General features: G+C 38.0%; 1 long non-coding RNA gene across 3 annotated transcripts; it reads right to left on the bottom strand.

The window, feature by feature from the left end:
- Positions 1-1,378: 1,378 nt before the first annotated feature.
- Positions 1,379-25,983, bottom strand: LOC141520834 (uncharacterized). 3 transcript variants are annotated; one of them, XR_012477765.1, is made up of 4 exons: positions 25,863-25,983; positions 4,858-6,005; positions 3,312-3,459; positions 1,379-2,645 (listed from the first exon to the last, which is right to left on the bottom strand). It is a non-coding gene; the product is annotated as an uncharacterized LOC141520834 (long non-coding RNA). The 3 variants fall into 3 exon arrangements; XR_012477766.1 differs by having other exon boundaries at positions 3,312-3,462; positions 4,858-5,178; positions 25,863-25,964; XR_012477764.1 differs by having other exon boundaries at positions 4,858-5,178; positions 25,863-25,964.
- Positions 25,984-26,078: the final 95 nt, after the last annotated feature.

Raw genomic sequence — 26,078 nt, 5'->3', positions numbered from 1 at the left:
TCCTTATTCTAAAAAAGAATAAAAATATGTCTTCTCTGGGCATTTGGAGAAATTTTTGAAATTTGAAATTTGCCATTAAGAGAAATTTTTCTTTCTTTTAGCATTTTTTTGCAGCGCCTTCCTCCAGGATATAGGCAAATGCTTTAAGCCCTTTGCTCTAACCATTCACATAATCTCAATGACCATTAATCAGATCACAAAGATCACAGAATAGAGATCTGTATCTATGATGGAATCTTCTACAATTTTGCTGCATGTGTGAGATAATTTGCTTGAGCAGTTTTCAAGACTTTTTTTTACACTATTACATCAAATGCTTCTTTAAAAAAATCAGTAAACAGACAAATATGGTACTTGTGCCTATGTCAGGAAGAAATAAAGCAGAGAAAGAAAATTATAGTCTAGTTTCAGTTATGAATATTGAATATGAATATTAAATAAAATCCCCTCAAAAAGACAATGATATTATCAAAAAATAATTCACTATGACCAACTGGATCAGGAATGCAAGGTTTAACATTAGGAAAACAACATAATTATTCATACAAACAACAAAAAATTACAAAAACATAAGATTATGCAGATGCAGGAACAGCCAGCCTTTGACAAAATATCACTATTTACAGTCATTCCTTTCTTAGGAATTCATTCTCCTTAGGAACAATGAAGGCATTTTTTTGTTTCACTTCTTGATGGCGTTATGGAGTGGCAAGCTATACAATCAATCAAGTCCATGATTGAACTTTGTCTTTAAAAAGACACATTTTTTAAGGAAGCAGTTGATAGGGATTTTCTTTAAGGAGTCAAAAAGCAATGCAATAACCAACCATAATATCAGAGGACTGATGATGAAACATGCTGCCTTTCTCCTGTCAGAGAGGGATTGGACTGGAGATGCAAAATAAGGCATGCATACGTGGTCAATATAGGATCTTCATTTTATTTTTGGGGGGCTTCACTGAATATTTGATATAAGGCTGTTTTTTTCTTTTTAAATTTAGAGATGTGTGTGAGAGGGGAGCTAGGGTTGACTTAAGGTAAGGAAAGCAAAAAAAAAATGGAAAATGGAGGAAGAAAGGGAGGAAGAACATAAGTCTATTGAAGCATACATTTTAAAGATGAATAGAAGGCCTATCAGTATAGCTTTGAAAGTTGTTTGCTTCACCTATTATTATTATTATTATATTATCAATTTTATTAAATATAAAATATAACAAATTTCTAGAAGAAAAATTTATTAGCGATTTAATAGGATTATAGCTCTTAATTATATCTAAAAAGAAAAGCCATCTGTACACAATAGAGTTTCATAATTTCATGTGTAATTCCTTTTTATTTTAATATATAAAAGGAAATGTACATTTTACTATTGGTTAAATTAAAAAATAAAATAAGCAACTAAGATAAAATATTAAAAGCACAAATTTAAAATCAAGAGATAACACTGTTTAGAATAAATCAACCCAACATGTCTTCCAGCAAAGCATAAAAAGTAAGGATGTTCCCTTTCCTTGCTAATAAAGAAAAACTAGTTCTAGTAATAAGATAAATAAGTGTAACTAGTGATATATATATATATATATATATATATATATATGAAATATAATTTTGAACAGAAGACATGGTAGTATACATAAAATTCCAGAGAAATCAGCAAAGAAGCAAAGTGAGAGAATTACTACCTTCAATATGCTAGCTAAAAACAGAATAAATCTACAAAGAAATTATGATCTTTATATACAGTATTGACAAAACCTGGAGAGAATTTTATTCCAAACAACTAAAAAATTTCTTAAAATATATAGGCATTAACTTATATTGGGTTAAACGATATAATATATATGTATATACATAATGAAATACACCTGCAAAGCATTCTTTACAGGAATAAAAGTATAATAGAAGCTTTATCAGAAGCTCCACAACCATCTGAGTTCCCCTGTCTCATTTAATCTAATTACAGTATATAAAGGAAAGGTAATAACAGGGGTAGGAGCAATGTTTATTTTATCCAATCTGGGCTGGTTTCCATTTAAGAGGCCAGGGAATCATTCTTGTACTTTGATTGACCAGTAGCTTAGCATGGTTTATTCATTTGACTTTTTAGCCCTCTGAGGAATAAAATGCTCAGAATGAGGGGTCCTGAAGTAGTGTTGGTAGAATTCCAATTGTCTTTCGGGGACAGCTTGCTGAATGCTGTGTTGAACAAAGTTGTAGAATAGTTCTTTATTTGAATTAGGGATAGTATTCTTTTTAATTCTATCACAAATAAAGTTTTTATTGCATTTTATTGTCCAAGATTACATTATATTCTAATCCTAAACCTGAATCATTGAACTGACTTGAGTTAGAAGTGCAGAATAGATATCATTGTTTTAATTCGTCCCCATTCAGACTTTTGTAGATAAGCAGATTTAAAGGGTGCTGGAAGTTGTCCAATCATACCTTGTTATAAGGCAACACGAAAGATTCATACTACTTTCCTCCTTTAGGACAAATGAAGGGGCAGCTAGGTGGTGCAGTGGATAGAGCACCGGCCCTGGAGTCAGGAGTACCTGAGTTCAAATCCAACCTCAGACACTTAGTAATTGCTTAGCTGTGTGGCCTTGGGCAAGCCACTTGACCCCATTGCCTTGCAAAAAAACCTGAAAAAAAAAAAAGGACAAATGAAGAAATCTCTTGTTCCACTTACTAGAATCATGAAATAGCCAACTGAAGGATCCACCATGTCCTTGGTGGCCTTTAAAAAGCAAGATATACTCTCTAAGGAGGCTGTTGAGAGGAAAGTCATCTCTCACAGCTAGGAAGAGAGCCAGCCATGTTGGAAGTACTGACTCCTGATACTTATTCCTTTCCTCCATCTTCTCCATATTCATTATAGTACTTCTTACAGATAAGTGACATTCCTGTATTCATGTACCATAATAACTTATTTAGCCATTCCCCAATCATGGAAATTAAGTAACTGCTTAACATCAAAAGTGAAGGCACTGGTGAGCTCTCATGAGCTACAGAAAAATGGACCTGCAGAAGGAAAAAGCCAAACATGATAGATCTACCACTGGTTATTGAGAATATATAGAAATACATTTGTTGTCCTGCTGATTCAGTTCAATTTAATGAACATTTTGAAAGCACATACTATGAAAGGCAATGAGGTAGAGAGGTAGGTGGAGAGCTGGCCAGATGTAGTTGAGTTCAACTTCTTTATCTGACTCTGGGGTGTATGGGGTGTTCAGGGAGGACTAGCACCTCTGGTCAAAGGGTTGCTTATCTACCTTTAGTGTCCATCTAATTCACCCAAATCTCACCTGTGGTTCCAAGATGCTGGAGCATGAGCTGTGGCCACAACTTGGTAAACTGTCTCATCAGATGGACTAAATCAGGTTGAGGGTAACCCACAGGTCTCAAACCCACCTGCATGTTTGGGGGACATCTTTCCCAAGCATGTGAAGACACCTGCTGGAAAAATGGACCAATAAGAACAATTTGTTCCAAAGACCATGAAATCAACTGAATTGTGGATCACTTAGACTTGATCAGACATCACATACACCAGAGTCATCCACTGCATTCCTAGGAATTGTCAGTCACCTTTGTTCTGCCACTGGCCTTCAATGACTCAGGAAGAGAGAGTGAGGCTTTGTGCAACTCTGCCTCACTTAAATCCAATTCACATACGAGTCATCATTCCGTGATGTCACTAGTTGTCTTTGAAATGAAGGACAAACAACAATAACAAACAACACCCACAATCTGACACATTTTGTCTGACTGATCCTAGGCAAGCCACTTGCATTTCTTTGGTCTGGGCTTCTCTCAAGGACTGTAATTGGCTGGTATGCATTGGTAGAAGGAATTTCCTACACTAAAGAAACTAAAGGTGCAATTAAACAGAAGCATGCGCGCGCGCGCACACACACACACACACACACACAAGAAAACATTCCATGTAAGGTACTAAATGAAATAGTTCTTATTCTCAAAAAGCTTACTTTCTCTTAAGTGTATGTTGCTTTGTATGTGTGCTGGGGACCAAGTGAGCCAGGCAGAACTTCTACAAAGGAAGTCTGTAAAGTCAGTTGTGAGCAACAGAAAGGAAGTTGGTGAGGCTTGAGCTGAGTTGTGGGAGGAAGAGTAATTCAAGCAATCCAAGGTGGCCCTGGAAGGAAGTTATCAATTCTAAGAGTTGAGGTGGGGAGGAAATGGATTTCAGGCACACAGGGCAGTCTGTGCAAAGGCAAGAGATACTGTAAGTGCAATATTGAGTTCAGGGACCTGAATGGGCCAGTTTGGCTCAGATAGAGCACAGGAAGGGAAGTAATATGAAACAAATCTAGAAAGATAGATACTCATTTAATATCCACTATGGCCAGACACTTTGTATTTTATCCTAGGGATAATAGGGGATCACTGGCAGGTCTAAAGCATGGGAGTGATATGGCCAGTCTGAGACAACATGATGTCTAAGCTGGAGACCCAAGGATAAAGAGGTACTTGGTTAACTTGTATTGTTTCTCTTTTCAGGTGGGTGTGAAGAGAGGAGGGGGGGATCTTATGGAGGGGAAACCCCACAATGGTACCTCATTCTCATTCCTTTTACTTTAACTTGGTTCCTGTTTTTTAAATAGTATTTTATTTTTCCAATTACATGTAAAGACAATTTTTAATGCTCATTTTTTAAATAAAATTTTGAGCTCCAAATTTTCTTCCTCTCTAATCTCCCCTCTCCCTAAGATGGTAAGCAACTTGATATAGGTTTATGTGTACACACACACACACACACACACACACACACACACCATAAAATCATGTAAAACCCATTAAATTCAATTCACTTGCATGTCATGGCATTACCTCCTTGATGCCATGGCCTTCTTCAAGAATGAAGGACAACATTTCCATATTGGTCATATTGTGAAAGAAGAAATAGTTTACAAAAGGAATAACCACAAAAAATAAAGTAAAAATAATATGCTTCAATCTGCATTCAGATTCCATCAGTTCTTTCTCTAGATGTGGATAATATTTTTTATCATAATTCTTTTGGAATTGTCTTAGATCGTTGCTTTGCCAATCATAGTAGACTGCTGGTTCTCTTGGTTCTCCTCATTTCACTTTGTTTCAGTTCATCCATGTCTATCCAGGTTTTTCTGAAATCTGCTTGCTCATCATTTCCTAATATCACAATAGTATTCCATTACATTCATATACCATAACTTGTTCAGCCATTTCCTCAATTGATTTCTAGTTCTTTACCACAACAAAAAAGGTCTGCATATTTTGCATATTTAATATAATCAAAATTATCCATTTTATATCCTGTAACATTTGTTTATAATTTCTTATTTGGTCATAAATATTTTCCTTCACAGATCTGACAGGTAAACTATTCCTCGATTTTCTATTTTACTTAAGGTATCAACCTTTATTTATAAATCATGTACCCAATTTGATCATCCCTGTTTTTGGAACTGTAAACTATAACCCACAAAGAATCAGTGTAAAGCTGGTCCAAGGTCAGGTTATCTGTAATGCTTGGATTACAGATTACCAGATTGATGCTTTGTCCAGCTGAGGTGCTGTTAAGGCTGAGATCACTGTTCCTGCAAGTTTTAAATGCTAGTTTCCAGGTCAGAGGCATGTAAATCATCAGCATGGGAGACTCAAAGTCTGCACGCAGTTCCCTAGACTTGCTTGAGACCTTGGATTCTTCAGGATTCGTGAACTCTTTAAGCCCCAGGATAGGTCTAAAAAGGCCCAGCCGTAGAAATATCATGTGTGAAAGAGAAGAGGCAAGCTGAACAAAGCAGGACTCCATTCTCACTGCAGGGCTGACATATGGAATCCTGGAGCTGGGAAGCCTCTGGAGATCAGCCAGCTCAGCTCCTCCTGACTCCTAAGAGGGACACACCACAACCTTGCTGCTATTTATTCAGTCTAGTGTTTGCATGGTGAAGGCGATCTTCCTCCAATTTTAAGTCAGTTTTTTCTTGTTCAGCCTTCTGTGATACAAAGAAATGAAGATGAGTTCCTGAACGTTATCATTAACTAACCAATAAATCTCTTGATTAAGTTCCTACTGTGTGCCAAGGATGGTGTAGTGGATAGAGAGCCAGTCTCAAAACAACTGGGTTCAAATTCTGTTTCTGACACATACTGGTTGTGTGACCTTGACGCTAGACAAGTGGGGTCAAACTAAAATTGAAGCAGGAAAATACTAAACTATATTGAATGGTCCTTGTAGGCCATATATTTAATTTTGAAATGCCATATTATCCATGTTTAAGAGTATTTTTTTTTGTTAAATATTACTCATTACATTTAATCTGGTTCAGGTCCATTCAAGAGTGTGGTAAGCCCTGCATGTTTAAGTTCTCTGATGTAGGCACTTTTAGGGTACAGGGACTAGAGTTTGCACCACTAGAGTTTCTTCAATAAACAGAGTAGCAGGTGTTGACAGGATGACCTGAATTCAAATCCAACCTGAGACACTTTATTTGACTTTGGGCAAGTCACCTAACCTATGTTTGCTTTGTTTTATATTCAATTGTAAAAATAGGAATAAATAGTAGCACCAACCTCCCTGGGTCATTTAAATGAGACAAATATTTGTAAAGAATATACAGCACAGTGCCTAGCATATAGTATGCATATATACAAATATGTATATATGTATGTAAATGTACACATATAGGATATACAAACACAATTAACCTAAGTGTATGTGAGGAAATGTAGAATGTAGTGAATGGGTTGGGCTTTGAGGAACCTGGAGATATGGGAGGTCTAGGAATATATTCATGAGGAATGACTTGGTGACAAGAGATAGGACAGCCTGCAGGAGGAAACAGTAAGGTGTTGTTGTTTTTTTTTTTGTTGGACTATAGGGTTTCTAAGGAGGAAACATGGGTGACAAAGCTGGAAAGAGACTGGAGCCAGGTTATGGCCAGGAAGAGATATGGCTAAGAGGGAGTCATGGGAAAGACTGTCTTCTCTGTTATAGGTGAAAGGTGAAAGAACCTTGGGTTATGGATGAAACAGGGTTATTAAGACCTTGGGGAATACTTTATTTTGTAATTCTCCAATATACTTATCATGTAATACTATGAATTATTTGCATCTTACATTGTACTACACTTTTAAGTTCTTTAAAAGTAGGGAGCTGATATTAGCTACACTTTGAATCCTCCTAGTTCCTAAGTTGCTTTGCCCACTAGATAGAATGAATGAATGTTGTGTTCAGGCTGTGATGGGAGAAAGCAGGAAGGACTCTAGAGTGTTGTAGTTCTACGACAAAACACAAAGGAAGAATCTAAGAGTTCAGGTTATTCTTGTCTCCTTTTCACTCTATTTTCCTTTTAAAAAGTTTTATTGATTCTCTTTTCTTTTTAGAAAATGTTATTGCTTCTTCCCAAGGACTCCCTGTGCATCCAGTCAATAACAAATAAGTACAACCAAACAAAGATAGCTAGATGGTTCAATGGATGGGGCACTAGAATCAGGAAGGCCTGAGTTCAAATCAGGTCTCAGACATTATTAGCTGTGTGATCCTGGGCAAGTCACACCCTATTTATCTCAGTTTCCTTTTCTATAAAATGAGCTGGAGAAGGAAATAGCACTCCAATATTTTTGCCAAGAAAACCCCATGGACACCATTGACTTGCTATGGTCTATGGAGTCCGAAGAGTCTGACATGACTGAAAACAATAAAAACCAAGCAAAATGAATCAATACATTGACCACAACTGAAAATGTATGCTCAATTCTGCACCTGTTATTTACTGCCTCCTTTTGATGAGTAGAGAGAGAGGCTTCACCAATCGAGATTGTTATTATTTTCATCAGTTTCAAAATCTTTAAACATTGTTTTCCTTTACATTATTGTGATCCCAAAGTAAATTGTTCTGGTTGTATTGATTTTGCTCTGTATGCACTGTCTCTTCCCTTACTCCCTGTCCCTCACTTTTCTCACCTTTTGAATTTACTGGTCTCTTTCCAGACAACTCTCTCCAAAAACAATGGCACTACTCCCGATGTTTGCCCAATTTCAGGCTTGGGGATTAGCATATTTCTATCCTTTTACTTACACTCATTCCATTCCAAGGATTTGCTACACCTCTTCCTGGCCAAATGGACATACTCAGTTCCCCATCCTCTACTTAATGGTCCTTTAAAGCTATTCACTCATCCCTGCTTTCCCAATGTTCTACTTAGGATCTGCTGCCCCTTTCTTAAGATTCCTGAAATCTAGCTCCATAATTAATGTTTCCTTTCATTCTAAGCCTTTTGTCATTCCCTTTAACTTTCTGAAACAAAGTACTCTTTTGATAGCATTGTTTCACCACCTAATACTGACTACACCGTCTCTCATATTCAACTCAATGGCCCTAGTGGAGAAGTTGACTGGACTTCTTGCTCTCCTTTACCATTTCCCTTAAAAACCTTAACTAAACAACCTCTTCTTTCAAGTTCATAATATACAATTATTACCCAAACCATTTTCTGATGACTGTTAACTATAACCTCAGGCCATTTTCCTTCCTTTTTCTGTGAATTCAATGCTTGACTTACAACCTTTCTTTGCTCCTCATCTCCTACTCTCAAACTAGGGGATTTCAATATGCATTCTGATTGTCCCTCTAATTTCCTAACTTTCCAAGTTCCTCCATTTTCTTTATCCCAATGACCTACATCTATGCACAGAAATAATCATACCCTTGATGCTGCCATCCCCCTCAAGTGTTCTACTTGTGTTCACGAATATGGAAATCCTTTATCTGATCATAATATTCTATCATTCTATCTTTCATGCTTTACAGCCCTTAACCTAGTACATTATTTTCATCATAGCCTCCATTCCTTCTGCCCTGTTGTTTTTAGCTAGTTAGCCTGTGCTGGATATACTCTCCTCTCTTCTCTACTCAATTCCTTGCTGTATCAACTCAAATATATTAATCAAGTTTACTTTCTATTCCTTGAACTCTTTATTCTAATGCTGATCATGCCTTACCAGGCCTCAACCCTGGATTACTCTCATTATCTGCCTCCTTAGCTATTTACTTCCTGCTGAATGGGCTGATGGAAATCACTAAACCAAACTGATTGAGTCTAACACAAATTTAGGTTATCTAACCTTAAATGGGTCTTCATTGCAGTAAGGCAAATATTCCATTCTTTTCAGACCTTTAGAATGGTTGCTTCATATCTTCTGGTTTTTAACCCAGTCTCCCATAATCCTCTAATACTCCCTCCTCCCACAATATCTTGTCTCATAATTTGATGAAAAACCTGAGATGTTTGCTGAAAGCACCCCCTTTTATATTTCACATCACTCAAATGTTTTCCTCCACTAGCCAAGGCAAACCCTTTGAATATACCCTTGATTGCATCACCTCCTGAATTCTCTAAAAAATTACCTCTACTATCCTCCCCATTCCAATGTTCAACCTCTCCCTATTTCTCTGCTGCCAACACCCTCCTTTTCTCCCACATTCTTAAAAAAAGGTCTCATTTGATCTGATCATCCATGCTTATATAATTCCTTCCTACTCAGTCTACAATAGCTGTCTTCTCTTTATAATTTCAAATTCAACCACTGCATTCAATAATCACCTGCCTAGAAAGTTACCAAGGATTTCTCAACTGCGTTCCCCCCTTTTTTTTTTATCCTTCAGTGGGTGGGGTTTTTTTTTAATATTTTCAGCTACTGGTCTGGAGTGGTTCCTCTTTCACTAGAGAGCTATAGAACTCTTTTAACTAGCACAAAGACCCTACATTTAGGATCAAGAGAGGGTTTTTTCCTTCAGAGCTTCAGGTAAAAGATGAAAAAGCTTGTTTATCCTATTAATCAATTGTCTCTTAGCTTTCCTATTAACTAATCTAGTACACATCTTGTAGATATCTCAAATTCAACAAAGCCAACACAGAATTCATCCTCCTAACTCTACAACTACTGACTTTTGCCCCTTCTCTCTACTCAGTCATACTCCTAGTGCAGGCATCATCATCTCTAGCAATAGTTTACTAATTCAATAGCTTACAATGGTTCAAGTCACTCCCACTCCTTTCTGGACTCTGCTCAACTGCCAATGGGATTTTTCTAACATAAAGGGGAGGCCACATCATCCTCTTGTTCAATAAGTTCCAGTTGTTCCCTGTTACCTGCAGGATCAATTCTAAAACCCTTTGTTTGCCATTTAAAGTTCTTTATAATCGGGCTATTTGCCGTTTACATATTTCACATTTTTTTTGTATTTTTTTATTCTCATTTTGTACAAATTTTTTTTTACATTAATAAAATATTATTGTTTAAGAGTAAACGAAATACCCCTCCCCCCATAAATGTAGACTTGCTTGAGCGATAAAGTAAAGGGGAGAGAAAAAAATTAAAATTAAAAAAATAAATAGTAATACTTGTAAGTATGGCCAGGTGGCACAATGGACCAAGCACCAGACCTGGAGCCATGAGCACCCGAGCCCACATCCAGCCCCGTAGACCCAACAATCACCCAGCCGTGTGATATGCAAGCCACCCGATCCCCACTGCTCTGCAAAAACCAAAAAAGAAGGAAAAAAAAGACCCAAAATAAAATAAAATAAAATAGTAATAATAGTAGGGGTGGCTAGGTGGCGGACAGAGCACTGGCCCTTGAGCCAGGAGCACCCAGGTCCAAATCCGGCCTCAGACACGATCACCCTGCCATGCGTCTCCAGGCAGGCCACCCAGCCCCATTGGCTCTGCACCCTCTCCCAAATAATAATAATAATAAAAAATGTGCTTCAGCCTTTGTTCCAACACCAACAACTCTGTCATGGGTGGATCGCATTCTTTATGGTAAGTCCATCGCAAAAGTTACTTCCATATTTTTCCAGCGTTGCCATTGCTGATTGCAACTCCCCCCTTTCTTATTTCTCCACTACCATGTACTATATTTTCTCTCTCCTTTCACTCTGACTCTGCTGTAGGGTCGCTGAGTGGCACAGCAGACAGATCCCTGGTCCTGGGGCCAAGAGGCCCTGAGCCCCCATACCACCCCTTAGGCCTAGCATCCACCTGGCCCTATGGTCCTGGACAGGTCTTCCAATCCCAGCTCCTTGCAAGAAGTAAAAAAGAAAATGTTATATCTGACCACTTTCCCCCCATGGGCCATCCTCTCTTCCTTTATTCACATCCCCACCCCCTTCCCCCTGCTCCCCCCCTTCTTACTCCAGATGTCTATACCCCATTGAGTATATATGCTGTTTCCTCTCCTAGTCACCTTTGATGAGAGCAAAGGTTCCCTCATTCCCCCTTGCCTCCCCCCTTCCATATCATTGCAATAGCTCATTGTAATAAAGAAAAATCTTATTATATGAAATATCTTGGCCTATTTCCCCCTTTCCTTTTTCTTTCTCCCATCACATTTCCCTTTTTTTCTATTGACTCCATTTTTACACCATATTTTATCTTTGAATTCAGCTTTCTCCTGTGCTTCAACTACAAAAGCTCCCTCTACCTGCTCTATTAACTAAAAAGGTTCATATGAGTATTATCAGTGTCATTTTTCTATGCAGGAATACATGCAGTTCATCTTCATTAAGTCCCTCGTATTTTCCCCTTCTCCTCCACTCTCTATGCTTCACCTGAGTCCTGCATCCGAAGATCAAACCTTCTCTTCAGCTCTGGCCATTCCAAACAGGAACATTTGAAATTCCCCTGGTTCATTGAAAGTCCATCTTTTTCCCTGGAAGAGGACATTCAGCCTTGCTGGGTAGTTCATTCTTGGCTGCATTCTAAGCTCTTTTGCCTTCCGGTATATTATATTCCAAGCCCTCCAAGCTTCCAATGTAGTTTCTGCTAAGTCCTGTGTGATCCTGACTGCAGCTCCACGATATTTGAACTGTGTCCTTCTGGCTGCTTGTAATATTTTCTCTTTGACTTGGGAGTTCTGGAATTTGGCTATAATATTCCTAGGAGTTGGTTTTTTGGGATCTCTTTCTCGGGGGGATCGGTGGCTTCTCTCCATTTCTATTTTGCTCTCTGCTTCTAGAATATCAGGGCAATTTTACTGTAGTAATTCTTTGAAAATGATGTCAAGGCTCTTTTCCTGATCATGACTTTCAGGTATTCCAATAATTTTTAAATTATCTTTCCTAAATCTGTTTTCCATATCAGTTGTTTTTTCAATGAGATATTCTACATTTTCTTCTAATTTTTCATTTTTTTGGTTTTGAAGTATTGATTTCTGATTTCTGGTAAATTCATCAATCTCCCTGAATTCTATTCTTTGTCTGAAGGATTTGTTCTCCTCAGAGAGTTTTTCCATCTGGCCAATTTTGCTTTTTAAAGCATTCTCCTCAATCACTTTTTGAACTGTTTTATCCATTTGACCTAAGCTAGTTTTTAGCATGCTATTTTCTTCAGCATTTTTTTGGATTTCCTTGACTAAGCTGCTGATGTCATTTTCATGTTTTTCCTGCATCTCTCTCCTTTCTTTTCCCAGTTTTTCTTCTAACTCCCTCATCTGATTTTCAAAGTCTTTTTTGAGCTCTGTCATAGCCTGAGCCCAATTTCTGTTTTTCTTGGAGTCTTTAGATGCAGGAGCTTGTGCTTCCCCATCTTCAGACTGAGTATTTTGATCCTTCCTGGGCTCATATGCAAAATATTTCTCAATGGTCTTCCTCTTATTTCTCTGCTTGCTCATTTTCCCAGCCTGGGTCTGGTTTTGGGATGCTTCCTGAGCTTTTGGGACACTCCCACAAGGGTCTGTGAATGACCATAAGCACCCCCCTCTGCCATGGGGCTGAGGTGGGGGGGGCTGCTGTTCTGTGGGGGGGCCTAGACTGCAATCAGGTTCTGAATGTGGTCAGAGCCCCAGAGTCCTGTTCCAGGGGCAGAGGACAGAGCTCTGCAGTCTCTCTCTCTTCACTCCCCTCCCTTAGCTCAATGGGCTCATGCCCTGGGGGTGCTGCTTACCTGCTCTGCATGCTTCTGTTTCCTGGATCTGGGCTGGGGTGGCCACTCTGCTTGCTGTGTGCCCTGAGGGCTGAGCTCCACATGCTCACTCTGGCAGAGGTCCCACGCTGTTCCCCCACTTTGTGCTTGGTGCTCCCCGGGGTGTAGCTCAGGAGACTCCCCTGCTGCTGTGAGCTGGGGCTCCCAGTGCCCTGGAGCTGCCTCCAGGAGGCTGAAGTTCTTTCACTCTGGCGCACCACCCTTCTGGCGGGCGCCCCTCCAACCCCAGGGAGCAGAGCCTTTCTGCTCTTTTCCAGGTTACCTTGAGTAGGAGAACTGCCTCACTGGGTCCCTCTGTGGGTTCTGTCTCTCGAAAGTTTAGAGTCCTTAGCTTATGAGTTTTATCAGAGAGCGCCTAAGACCTGATCCTTTCTTGTCACCATCTTGGCTCCACCCCCCCCCCATATTTCACATTTTCTATGACCCAGCTATACTCAAATATACTCCTTCCTTTGTGAGTTTGCACTTCCAAGATGAAATGAGGAAACAAAGATGTGAGCATTCAAGTACATCAACTGATTAAGCAATGCATTCCAATTGTAAAACAAAACTGAACCAGTCACCTTTCTCAGCTTTGGCAACTGGACCCCCAAAACAGAGAGACAGACTTTGCCATTAATCAAAAAAAAGATCAAGAAAGAAAAACAATTGACTGACAAAGATGGCGGGAGAATCCAGGCACTGTGCTAAGATCTCCTGGATTTCCCTTAGAACTAATATGAACCAAGCATCTTAACAGAATTCAAATCCAAAAAACTTTGAGAAGAACAAAGGAGATGAACATCTACCAACAAAGTCTGTCTCAGGGGAACGTGGGTGAGCCTGGGACAGGGAGCAGAGAGCCAGTGCAGGGGCGGTGGGGTGATATCAGGACTGACCTCAGAACAGCCATGCAAGCTTTGTAATTAGGCAGGAGAGAGCTAAAGGAAGGTTGGAGGGTGAGTTCCAGCTCAGCAGGAGGGAGAACTCCAGCAAGGCTAGACATCAAAGCCGTCAGCTCTGCTGGTCTGGAAGACCAGGGCCCAGGCCTCAGCCCCTGAGTTTCCATTGAGCCCACCCCGCCCCCATCCCTGTGAGAGAGAGGGGCTCTTCCCAGAACCAATCAGAAGCAACTTTCCTCCCCCCCCCACTCCCACCCCAGGTGTGAATAATAAAAGTAACTACATAGCCTGAGGGCCCAGCCCACTTTGTTCCTGGATAATTCAGACCCTTCTGCTCCCCCCACCCCTCCAAGCATTCCTGAAAGCTAAATTATACTTTCTTCCTCACCTATATTTTATTCAGGGGAACACTGAAGAGCCCAGAGTCAAAGATGGCAAGTTCTCTCTTTATTTCACAGAAAACAAATGCTTAAATACCCCTCCTTGTCCCTGTTTTCCCCCCAACTCTTTAAGTAGCCAATCAAGCAGGTGTTTACTCCCTCAGGCTAGAACTGCCCTACAATGTTGCAACAGTCTCTTACAGGCAACAAATTAAGGTCAGAGAGGAAAGCCTCTAGTATCCCTAGCGGCCAGCCCACCTGGAATTACTAAATCCAGTCAGTAAAACCTCTAGGGTTTTCAAAACCGTCTGTGAACCAGCCCCTCCCCTAACACAAGATCCTAGGAAAATGAAGAAAAGCCAAAGAAAGGGGGGGCCTTTGAAAACTACCTCAAAGGCAAAGACCTCAAATCAGAGAGAGCTAGAACTTCTGAGAATATGAGTTGGTCTCCAGCCCAGAAAGATTTCTTAGAAGAGATCAGATAGTTTAAAAATCAATTGAAAAAATTGGGAAAAGACACCCAAGAGAAAATACTTTACAAGAGAAAATTAGCATCTCACAACAAGAAAATAATTCTCTCAAAACCACTTTGGACAAATGGAAAACTCCTTCAAAAATAGAACTGACCAACTGGTGTTACAAAAGGTAAATGAAGAAAATTCTTCTCTAAAAAAAAGAATGGAATATGTGGAAACTAATGACTTTATGAGACAACAAGAATTTGTTAAACAAAACCAAAAAATCAAAAAAATAGAATATGTAAAATACCTCATCAGCAAACCTACTGACCTACAGAATAGATCCAGAAGAGATAACTTAAGAATCACTGGGTTTCCTGAACACACTGAGGATAAAAAAAAAAAAAGCCAGGACTCCATATTTCAAGATCTTTTGAAGGAAAATTGCCCTGATATCATGGAATCAGAGAGAAAAACAGTTATTGAAAGAACACATTGATCCCCTCATGAAAGGGATCCCAAAATGAACACCAAGGAATATTGTGGCCAAATTTTATAAATATCAGATAAAAGAGAAAATCCTGCAAGCAGCCAGAAAGAAACAAAGAACCACAATAAGGATTACACAGGACCTGGCTGTGTAATCAACATTAAGGGATTAAAGGGCCTAGAATGCAATATTGTGAAGAGCAAGGGAGCTTGGAAAGCAGCCAAGAATTCACTATCCTGCAAAACTGAGCCTTCTCTTCCAGGGGCAAAGATGGACATTAAATAAAATAGGAGCCTTCCAACTTTTCCTGACAAAAAGACCAGAGCTAAATAGAAAATTTGGACTTCAAACAGGAGACTCAAAAGACACATGAAAAAGTAAAAAAGGGAAAAGAAAAAAATTGCTATACAATAAGATGAAACTGGCTATATCCCCACCTGGAGAAAGATTCTCATAAATCTTGAGAATTGTAACTCTATTTAGAGAGAATATACTCAGCCAGAAGTGATGGACACTCATGACTTGTCTGGTACTCAGAATAATTTTAAAACAATATCTCCTTTGAGAGGTGGGGGGAGGGACAGAAAAAAGATAGGAGGACAGAGGAGATTGGATGGGGCAAATCACATTTCATGAAGAGGTACAAAGGACATATTGCAATAGAAGGGAAGAAGGGAGGAGGTGAAAACCACCTGAATCTTTTTCTCATCAGATTTGACTCAAAGAAGGACTAACATAGAAACACTAAGTTAAGAAACTTATTAACTTTTCAAATATTAAAAGGGGAAAGGGGAAGGGGGAGGAAAGAGGGTACTAACATAAGGAAGGGAAGGAAGAAGGGGCAAAGAAAGGGGAAAGATAGGGGAGGGGTGGATATAAGGGGGCAAACACTGAAAGAGGTGGTATTCAGAAGTAAAATACTGAGGAATATGGATAAAGTAAAAAAGGGCTAAAAATACAGAGGGAAAAAAAACATGGAGGGCAATAAAGAGTCAGTAATTGTAACTCTGAATGTGAATGGGATGAATGAACTCTCCCATAAAATATAAGCAAATAGCAGAGTGGATTAAAAAGAAGAATCTTATAATATGCTGCTTACAAGAAACTCATTTGAAGAAGAGAGATACATATAGAGTAAAAGTAAAAGGTTGGAGCAGAATATATTTTGCTTTAGCCAAAGTGAAAAAGGCAGGGGTAGCAATCCTTATCTCAGATAAGGCAGCTGCTACAATAGATTTCATTAAAAGAGATAAGGAAGGAAACTTCTTTAAGGAAAACTATCTTCTCAAAAGGTACCATAGACAATGAAGCAATTTCAACACTAAATATGTATGCATCAAATGGTATAGCATCCAAATTCTTAGAGAAGAAGCTGAGATCTCAACCTCCCTCTCTCAGATTTAGATAAATCTAATAATAAAATAAACAAGAAGGAAGTTAAGGAGGTAAATAGAATGTTAGAAAATCTAGACATGGAGAAGATTGAATGGGGATAGAAAGGAATATCTTTTTCCCCCCACAGTACATGGCACTTACATAAAAATTGACCACAAACTAGGGCATAAAAACCCTATAATTAAATGCAGAATGGCAGAAATAGTGAATACTTCCTTCTCAGATCATAATGCGATAAAAATCACGTGCAATAAAAAGCCATGAAGAGACAGACCAAAAACTAAATGGAAACTAAATAACCTCATTTTAAAGAATGAGTGGATCAAACAACAATTTAGAGAATGATTTCATCCTTGATAATGACAATAATAAGACAACATACCAAAACTTATGGGATATATCGAAGGCAGTTATTAAGGGATATAGTATAACTTTAACTGCTTACATGAATAAATTAGAGAAAGAGGAAATCAATGAACTAAGCATGCAACTAAAAAAATTAGAGAAAGAACAAATCAAAAACCCCCAATTACATAACAAACTAAAATTTCTAAAAATTAAAGAAGAAATTAATAAAATTGAAAGCAAAGAAACTATTGAACTAATTAATAAAAACAAGGGGCAGTTAGTTGGCTCAGTGGATAGAGCACTCCCCTGGAGTCAGGAGTACTGGAGTTCAAATGTGGCCTCAGACACTTAATTCTTGCCTAGCCAATAGCCAAGTCACGTTGCCCCATTGCCTTAAATAAATTTTAAAAAAGAAATGAGATTTCAAAAAAAAGTAAATAAAAACTAAGAGTTGGTTTTATAAAAAAACAAAAAACTGATAAACCTCTGGTTAATTTGATAAAAAAAAAAAAAAAAACAAATTGCTGGAACCATAAATGAAAAAGTTGAACTCACCATCAATAAGGAGGAAATTAAAGTAATAATTTGGAATTATTTTGCCCAATGGTATGCCACTAAATTTGATAATCTAAGTGAAATGGATGAATATTTATGAAAATATAAGTTGCTCAGGTTAAATGAAAAGGAAATTAAATGCCTAAAAAACCCTGTCTCAGAAAAAGAAATTCAACAAGCTATCACTGAACTCCCTAAGAAAAAATCTCCAGGGCCAGATGGATTTACAAGTGAATTCTATCAAGCATTTAAGGAACAATTGGTTCCAATTCTACATAAACTCTTTGGAAAAATAGATGAAGACAGAATTCTACCTAACTCCTTCTATGACACCAATATGGTGCTAGTACCTAGACCAGGGAGAATCAAAACAGAGAAAGAAAATTATAGACCAATTTCTCAATGAATATGGATGCAAAAATCTTAAATAAAATCTTATCAAAGTGATTAAAGCAGGTTATCACTAGGACAATACACTATGCCCAACAGGATTTATCCCAGGAATTCAGGGTTGGTTCAATATTAGGAAAACTGTTAGTATAATTGACTATATCAATAACAAACCTAACAGAAACCATATGATTGTCTCAATAGATGCTGAAAAAGTCTTTGAAAAAATACAACACCCATTCCTACTAAAAACACTGTTGGGAAAATTGGAAGTTAGTATGGCAGAAACTTGGATTAGACCAACATCTCACACCCTATATCAAGAAAAGATCAAAATGGGTACAGGATTTAGACATAAAAGACAATATTATAAGCAAACTAAGAGATAAAGGAATAGTTTACTTGTGTAATCTATGGAAAGGGAAGCAGTTTATGACCAAGGAAGAGATGGAGAACATCATTAAAAACAAATTAGAAAATTTTGATTACATTAAATTACAAAGCTTTTGCGCAAACAAAACTACTGGAATTAGGATCAAAAGAAATGTAGTAAATTGGGAAACAATTTTTACAACTAGTAAAAGGATTCATTTCTAAAATATATAGAAAACTGAGTCAAATTTATAAAAAAAAAAGCCATTCCTCAATTGACAAATGGTCAAAGGATATGCAAAGGCAATTTACAGATGAGGAAATCAAAGCTAGTCATAGTCATAAGAAAAACTGCTCTAAATCATTACTGATTAGAGAAATGCAAATTAAAGCAGCTCTGAGGTACCATCTCACACCTATCTGATTGGCCAATATTATCAGAAAGGACAGTGTCCGATGTTGGAAGGATGTGGGAAATCTGGGACACTAATACATTATTGGTGGAGCTGGGAACTCTTCCAACCTTTCTAGAGAGCAATCTGGAATTATGCCCAAAAGGCAATAAAAAATGTGTACATCCTTTGATCCACTACTGGGTCTATACTCTGAAGAGATCATGCAAAAGAGTAAAAACATCACTTGTACAAAAATATTCATAGCAGCCCTGTTTATGGTAGCAAAGAATTGGAAATCAAGTGAATGTCCATCAATTGGGGAATGGCTGAACAAACTGTGGTATATGTATGTTATGGAACACTATTGTTCTATTAGAAACCAGGAGGGATGAGATTTCAGAGAAGCCTGGAAAGACCTGCATGAACTGATGATGAGGGAGATGAGCAGAACCAGAAGAACACTGTACACCTTAACAGCAACATGGGGGTGATGATTAACCTTGATGGAATTGCTCATTCCATCAATGCAATAAGTAGAAGCATTTTAGAGCACCTGTGACGGAGAATACCATTTGTACCCAGATAAAGAACCGTGGAGTTTAAACCTTCAATTTTTCTTATTAAAAAATGTCTTATATACTATATAATTTTGTTATCTCTATTCTCCTCCATGATTTCTCTCCCAACACATTCAATTTTGATCAATGGAAACATTGCATGGAAGCAATGTAAAGATTACCAGACTGTCTTCTGTGGGGGAATGTGGGAGGGAAGGGAAGATGGAAGAAAGACTGTAAAGTTCAAAACCTTACAGAAAAGGATGGGTAGAAACTACTATTGTATATAATTGGAAAACAAATAAAATATTAAGTATGAGAAAAGAAAAATAATCAGGAGACAAAATTGAGTAATCTGATTTTTAATTGGAGGAACGATTACGGGCTTTCCAAGTTAGGAGGGGGAAAGTGAACAGATGTGATTCCCTGAAATCAGAATAAGTATCCACTCCCTACAAGTATTTATGAATAATAAAAGGAACATGGAAACAAATAACTGACTGACCTGCAACAGTCCAGTTTTCAGATAAGACAGATGAGATGTATAATTATGAGAAAATATCTTGCATCAATGTTTAGATCCCATTATGCTTCTGGTTAGCTTAACTGAGTTCTTTAGTTAAAGGTCTCTAAGAAATAGGTAGCAGTAGTCTAGCTTCCCAGCTATGCAGAGTTAAGGTTGAAATAATGCAAGGTTTTTCTCCCAATTCCCTCAATTGAATAACTGGACCAGACTCATAGGAACTCAACTGGCTCCAGGACCAAGTCACAAGGTAGAATCTGGGTGGTTCACTCAATTCCTCTTCAACTCACTTTGATCAACTCTCTATGTATTTTATATATCTCTAGTCACTTACATGTTGTCTCCCCCATTCGAATGTCTGCTCCGAGAGAGTGAGGATTATTTATTCATTAATTTTGCCTATTTTAGTATTTTTAGAGCTTAGCACATTGCCTGTTGACTGCATCATAAGGTGATGCTATACAGCAAGGTGTCAAACTCACAGCAGAACCAGATTTAAAGGTAAACTGGGAAATATTTAACAAAATAAAATCACAGCATAGATACTGTTTGTTGTTTTTTGAAGTCAATATACAGCCAGTAGTATCTGTTTCAATTTGGGTTTGATACTACTGCTGCAGAGAGACTACCAGATGAAACAGAAGATCTGGGTTTGAATCCTGTGCCCATAAGCAAGTTACTTTCCATTTCTTGGCTTTCCTTAGCTTTCTTGCCTGTATAATGAGATGATTGGATTAGATGACCTCTACAGTATTTTCCAACTCTAAAACTGTTCTTATAATTTCTTTTTTCTTTAAATCCTATAATACTATGATTCCTCAAGCCAGTTAAGTCAGTAGTCTTCTATTGATATAGATTGTTGCTGTTGTTCAGTCAGGACCAACTGAACTTTGTCACTTCTTTGTGTCTTCATTTGGGGTTTTCTTGGTTAAGATACTGGAGTGGTTTCCATTTCCTGCTCCATAATATAGGGAAAATAAAGCGAACAGGGTCAAATGACAGGTTTGGTCATGCAAGTGAAAGTACCCGAGGCTGGATTTGAACTTAGGAAGATGAGTCTTTTGATAATAGCACATAAACCCAAGATATAAAATATCTATTCTTAGATTAGTCTTGAAGTCTTGCAAATATGTGATGTCTGACCAAGATCTAGTAGGCCTCATAACTGTTGCATGTAGGTGGGTCATATTAGTGGAAACAATATGGTAGCAGAGAACCCCTAAATTCTAACTTAAGTTTTTGTTTTGTTCTTTTTAAGGCAGATATATTTACTTAAAAGTGAATTCATGACAATTCAGGAACTTGTATCTTTGACATTTAAATCCTCCATAACATGGCTCCAGACTACCTCCCCAAAGTTCATTATGCCTTTGTAGTCTAATTTAAACTAGTCTATTTGCTATTTCCAGGACATGTATTCCATCTCTTGCTTTGGTGCATATGTCCAGGCTGAGCCCCATGCTTAAGAAATCTAGCTCACTTCATCCTCTTGGAATGTCTTGCTCCCTTCAGTTCAAGTAGAACTTCCTTCAAGAGGCTTTCCCCATCTTGCTCTGTTAACAGCTTTCCACCAAAATTATTATGGATTTCTGTGTATGTGTCATTTGTTTCATGTTGCACTTCTCCAAATAGTCTGTGAGTTCCCTGAGGCTGGTCCAGTTCATTTTTGGTTTTGTATCCCAGAATCTAATAGTGCCTGGCATGGACACTTAATTTTTGTTGAACTGAATTGCAAGTTTTAAATTGTATGTGAAATTTCAGGGAGAGACACATCTATATGCCAACCTTGCAGGAGAATATCTATTACCTAAGGCAAAGAGGATGGGTGGTGTGTGCCAGTCTTCTGAAGGGATTAATTACAGAGAAGGCTTTGGGGGAACAGCTATCCATAGGAACATGGGGTTGGAAGGAAGCACTAAGGCTGTCTATTTTAAATTATTTTTACAGATGAGAAAATTCAAGTCCTGGAAACTGAAATGATTTGCTCATGGTCACAACAGCAGTATCAGAAACAAAACTTGAACCCAGGCCCTCTGACTCAAAAGCCAGAGTTCTTTCCACTATATCACACTGCTTCCTATGTTTATCAGTGACTTTGATAATGGTATAGTTGGCATGTGTAGGAAATTTACAGAGGTACGAGGCTAGGAGGGATAGCTAACAATGAATGGTCAGAGTCAGAATTCAAAAAGTTCTTAAAATAAATGTAATAGGAACAGATCTAAGTTGAAAATGTTTTGGAGATACCTTGTGTCCAGATCTAGGATCCAACAAATAGATTATACCTCAAATTTGGCATAACCATAATCCTTTTCATCCTAGAATGATCTCACCCTCTGGCAAATTGCTTTGCATAAGAACAGAATCAGGTGTTACTCTAAGTTATTTAGCTCCCCTTATTTCCTAAGGCTGTCCATCATATGTTTACAGTCCTTTTCCTTGTCACAGACTCTCCTGTTCCCATCACAGAAGTCTGGATCTGGAGGGTGGCGTTGACCCCCAAGACTTGAGACAAGAACAGTTCCCAAGGGACCCAAGAACAGCTATATTGTCTCAACTAAAGCTAATCTTGAGAACTATTTTAATTTCTAAGAAATGATTATATCATGGACCAATCATGAATATAAGACCTGCCTTTAATCCAGCATATTAATCCCTCTTTCTTGTGGCAGGAAAGGGGGCTTCTTTCTGGTGACATCCTGACTTTCCTGTCTCTAGCCTGCTTTGCTTCAGCTCCAGCCACCCCTAGGTTAAAGACCAGTTCAGTCCAGTTGACAGGTTCAAAAATCAATTTCACAAACACAAGATAGGAAAAGACATGACTAGAGAGAATCTGTCTGGGAAGGATCTGAGGGCTTTGGTGGACTGAAAGCCCAATGTCACTGACCAGTGGACTAGCACCCTGAACTAATGGAGACACATGGAGATGAGTCTGATTAGATTGTGTCTGCAAAACTGGCACCACATTATAGGATGGACAATAAGTCAAATAATGTCTGAAGTGACTTTAAGTTCTAATGAATTAAAAGGTTTAAAAGAGTTTCTGACTAATTTAATCATTTTATTAATAAGGCCAGTAGATTATTAATAAAAGGTTGGTCATTTAGCCATCTCTCTTAGATCAAAGACCCCTCATGGGGATGGGTTCACAGTATATATACCCTTTGAAGAATAGGTGTTCCTAAGAGATGCCAAATATAATGGAAGGTGGGGGCTATATTAAAATGAAGGTCAGGGGTATGTGACAGGTCACTCAAATCTTGGTCAAAGAGACATCAATTTCCCTATCACCTGTCTTGATAATAGGGAGAATCAATCTTTCCCCAGACCTACCAGAGCAAACACAATGAACAAGAATACATTACCTATTAGCTTAAACTTAGAATTTCTTTTACTTTCTGATTACAGCTTGGTCTGAGTAAATCTCTAAAAGAGATCAACAGCACTGGTTGGTTTCTGGATGAGTAAGTGGAAAAGGGGGAGGGAACCCTGGTTCAAAGACAATAATTATGTTAAATATGAAATATTCATTTCTCAGAGTCATTCCATATAGTGTAATGATCAACTTGGAAAAAACTGGCTACTTTGCTCAGTACAATGATCCAAGAAACTTTCAAAGGACTCATGATGAAAAATACAATCTACCTCCAGAAAGAGATGATGAACTCTAAGGCAAATTGAAGTACAATTCTTTGCTTTTTTTTCCCCTCCTTATGTGATAAGGCTATGGAAAGGTTTGCATGATTTCATGCATATTAGTGATTGCCCTCTCAGTGAATGGTAGAGGGGGTGGAATCTGGAACTCAAAATTAAAAAAAAAAGAATTTTTAAAATAATAAATTAAAAAATCTTTTTAAAAAGGGTCATGCCATATGATGATATACTGAAGGGGTGTTTAGATTATAAAAGTCGAAAGGGGGCATGATGTCTCTCTTGTAGTACTGGAAGGGTATGTCTCAGAGAATAAGAATTTGAGCTTTCTTTTTCCTAAAAGGCAGAATGAGGAGTGGTAGGTAGAAATTGCCAAGAGGTAAATTAAGGCAAATGTAAAGAAAATTTTCCTCACCATTAAGGCTATCCAAAAAGACATAAGGAAGGAGAGAATAGTTTGCCTGGGAAGGGAATGTCTTCCTCTTCATTGGAAATCTTCAAGCACAGGTTTAAGAACTACTTATTAGACCTGATGTAAAGGACACCCTTGGTCAGGAGGGGGTTGGATCACATGGCATCTGTGACATATCCAACATGAGGTAAGGAAAGACATCAGTGAGGTTTTAGAGAAGAGAGGGAAATGGTTTATTCATTTCTCCTGAGAATGAATAGGGGAGAAGGAACCCCCGTTTCCTCCTAGATGGGTAGTCAAGGCTTAACTACAAGTGATTAAGCTTTTTGGAAAACTTGAATGAAAAGCCTCTCTGTGCCTAGATAGAGAAACAAAAACCTGAAAACCCCCAATCTTCATAATTTCCTTTTAGACTTTTTTTTTAGGTTTTTGCAAGGCAATGGGATTAAGTGACTTGCCCAAGGCCACACAGCTAGGTAGTTATTAAGTGTCTGAGGCTGGATTTGAACTCAGGTACTCCTGACTCCAGGGCCAGTGCTCAATCTACTGCACCACCTAGCTGCCCCCTTTAGACTCTTATTTAATAAAGAGTGTCTATCCTGAAGAAGGAGGAATAGAGAAAATGGCCAAAAATACCTGGGTATCCCTGACGTTCAGAATTAGCAGAGTTTCTCAGACTAATTCTTCAAACTGACAAATTGAATGTTGCTTTCTATAGATTAAGATCATATCCTAATAGGAAGCAAAAGAGCTTGAAACCACCAGAGTATAAGGTCACCTTATTCATGTTGTTATCTTTTACTGTTCCAGTTATGTCTGACTATCCATAATTCCACTGGGGGCTTTTGTGGCAAAGACAGTGGGGTGGTTTACTATTTCCAGTTCATTTCATAGAGGAGGAAACTGAGGTGAATAGGGTTAAGTGACTTGCTCAGATTTGAACTAATGAAGATGAAATCTTCCTGATTCTGCCTTGAACCACCTAGCTGCCTTCACTTGTTCATCAGCTCTTTAGAATTGCCTGTAACAAAGCAATGGTTGGAAGCAGGGATGGCACAGATGGCAAAATAGCAGGCTTTGAGTATGTCAAGGGCTGTTATGCTTGGTTCCAGAGGATGCAACTAGAAGCCGTGAGCACACATGCATTTCATCTAATTCTAAATTTATATAGAACTATATCAATCTCTCTCTCTCTCTCTCTGTATGTATATACACAAACACATTTATTATCTATGTCTATATCTGTATATATACCCAAACACATACACATTTATATATCTATATATCTGTCTGCTTATATATATATACAAACACTAAATATAGAATTATATCTATTTATATATGTCTTTATATATACACATTTATATATCTGTCTGCTTATATGTAAATATATATACAAACAATAAATATAGAACTATATATCTATTTACATATGTCTATATACACACACATATATATGTCTGCTTATATATATAAACACTAAATATAGAACTATGTATTTATAGGTCTCTATATACACATACACATTTATATATCTGTCTCATATATAAACACTATAGAACTATACATCTATTTATATATGTCTATATACACACATACACATTTATCTATGTCTGCTTATATATAAATGTATATACAAACACTAAATATAGAACTATATATCTATATGTGTCTATATATATACACATTTATATATCTGCTTATATATACAAACACTATAGAACTATACATCTATTTATATATGTCTATAACACACATACACATTTATCTATGTCTGCTTATATATAAATGTATACACAAACACTAAATATAGAACTATATATTATATATGTCTACATACACACATTTACACATCTGTCTGCTTATATACATATATACAAACACTATAGAACTATATATCTATTTCTGTATTTCTATTTATACACATACACACACATTTACATAGGTATATATTTATATCTCTGTCTATAGACACAAACACATATATGTACATCCATCCATATTATATAATGTATACATATATATATATATCTTTTGATATTCGCAAAACCTCCTTACCATTAACATCAGAAGAGGGCTCAGCGGCCCCTCGGCCTGCGGACCAGGCCTGGCCCTCTACCCCGCCTCCTCCCCTCCCCCATCACCGATTCCAACGCTCAGCTCCAGACCCCACGCGCGCGAGGTGACCGCCTCTGCTCCCGCCCCCACGTCCACGCTGGGAGGTTCCCGCGCCCACCGGATGGAGGCGGGAACTGAGGCCGGGCGGGGCGGAGC

This window comes from Macrotis lagotis, chromosome 4, assembly GCF_037893015.1.
Source record: "Macrotis lagotis isolate mMagLag1 chromosome 4, bilby.v1.9.chrom.fasta, whole genome shotgun sequence".
Lineage (NCBI taxonomy): Eukaryota > Metazoa > Chordata > Mammalia > Peramelemorphia > Peramelidae > Macrotis > Macrotis lagotis.
This window is presented reverse-complemented; position numbering and strand designations above follow the sequence as displayed.